Raw genomic sequence first — 2055 nt, 5'->3', positions numbered from 1 at the left:
GGGCAAGCTGGAGGCGGGGGGTGTGGGCTTGACCAACTGCCACTTTGCTTGTTTGAAAGCCATGATGACTCTCTCTCTCTCATTGGCAAATTCTCTGGGCGGGTAAAACAGAGAAACGAGAAAGTTAACATTGCCCCCTATGACCTCATAAGAAACAAGATTCCAGATCGGCCCATTCGAGCTTTCATTTTCTCAAAGGCAGAGCAGGATAACCAGGGCTCGGTTTACACCTATCACCATTTCTATTCGCGGGGCGGGCATAGGCAGGCTGGGGGAACGCATATTAATGTTAAAACATCTCAAAGTGACATTTTCATACCACGGGACCTTTTAAGTTAAAATAATCAAACCCCCTGCATTGAAGCAACTAATATTGGATTTCAGCAGCCATCAACAGTTAGTCTTAGTTTTGTTTCATAGCCAAATGAAACAGGGAGAGATTCATTCATTCATTTATTCCAAACACAGTAAAATTAGTGAAAATTGTCTCATCTTATCCCTCTCCTTGTTGTCAATGTAAACCTCACTGAGAGGCACCTAGTTCTGCCGTGAGCTCAGAGTGGGAACAGTACACCCAATAATCAGTGTGGGATGCACACAGCAAGACTTGGACCCTTGCTGCTTGGACTGCCTCATAACTAGTTTATTATAAGAAATGTGATTTGTACCTCAAAGCTCTAAACACATTATTTTTACATTAGAAATAAAGCTTTCAAGTTGAAAGTTGAAAATGATAAAAAACTTTCTGCATGGCCACTATAAGTAAGTGACAATCACAAAACAACTGCCCCTTTAAGTTTACAGGTTATTAAGGACTGAGTAAACATCTGCTGCCTTATTAAAACAGAAGTGTTATGTCACCCTCCATGCATCATCCCAGGTTTGACTTTGAACAAAGACGTTAACATGTTGATCCCAATCCGTCTCTTCCCCCCCCCCCCCAGTTCCTGTCTGTTCTCAAATAAAGGCACAAAATGCCCCCCAAAAGTACAAACCCACCTTAAAAAGACAAATTATTGAAAATTAATTTCCTGTTTAATCATTTCTTCTGCAAAAGAAAATTAAATTAAACTTAAACTCATTTATACTATAAATGAGCCAAGTTGAAGTTTCTTTTAAATTTGTCTACAAAGATGTTTACTGACATGATGTTCCATAATTTCTGCTGGGGCTGGTAATGTTAACAGTCGTGCAGCTATCATGTTTTCTTATGTCAGAGATGAGACTTGAGAGTTTTTAAAAAGGAGCATTTTACGTAAACATCTAACCCAAATAATCAAACAGTGTCATCAGAATGCTTCTGTAGGTCCGATCCATTGGGCCCCTCGACACTCAACAGTTCCTCACTGATGGCTTGATACAGAATATGCTGTAAATGTCGTGCTCCCAGCACACACACACATACACACACACATATATTACATTGAAAAATAACCTAAATAAACTAACGTGGAATCATCTACAAATCAAACATCAGTTAAAGGGCCTGAATATTGATAATGTAATCTGTGTCAGAGGCTTATTTGTTTGATGTGTAATGGAGAGTTAAAAGCTATAAATTAGAAGCAATTTGAATACAAAAAGACATGTCTCAAAGTCTTTATTCACACACTTATCACAACTCCAAACTCATCACACTTGTAACAACGCTAGTCTTTCATTCAAAACTTCCCATCATACATTAATTTGGATTGTAAACATTTCTCAACTCAACAATCAAGAAGTTTTGGTGAATCCATTAACTAATGCCAGATACATCAAATTGCCAAAGTGACTGAAAGTAATATGCTGCTACAAAAAAAATTAAGATTACAGTTTTCACATTAGGTAATACACTTAAATTATACCAGTGTTATTGAATGCGCAAAACCGAGGGGAAGGGGTAGGGGTAGGGGTAAACTAGAGGAATGAGGTTCAGCCTGAAGATATCCAGGATAAATGAAAAAGTGCAGCTTGACTTAGTGTGATCCGCTCGTCGCGGCTAATTCGGTTGGACGTTTGCCGAGCCAGGATGAACAGGTAAAGCTATGTCCAGCCTGGTGTAGATAACCAAGA

At 39.0% G+C, this 2055-nt stretch overlaps 1 long non-coding RNA gene across 1 annotated transcript in view; it reads right to left on the bottom strand.

The window, feature by feature from the left end:
* LOC117945827 overlaps positions 1-2055 on the bottom strand; it is a 10542-nt gene that overhangs the window by 8035 nt on the left and 452 nt on the right. The gene's annotated exons all lie outside the window — the stretch shown is intronic.

This window comes from Etheostoma cragini, chromosome 1 (assembly GCF_013103735.1).
Source record: "Etheostoma cragini isolate CJK2018 chromosome 1, CSU_Ecrag_1.0, whole genome shotgun sequence".
NCBI classification, from domain to species: Eukaryota; Metazoa; Chordata; class Actinopteri; order Perciformes; family Percidae; genus Etheostoma; species Etheostoma cragini.
This window is presented reverse-complemented; position numbering and strand designations above follow the sequence as displayed.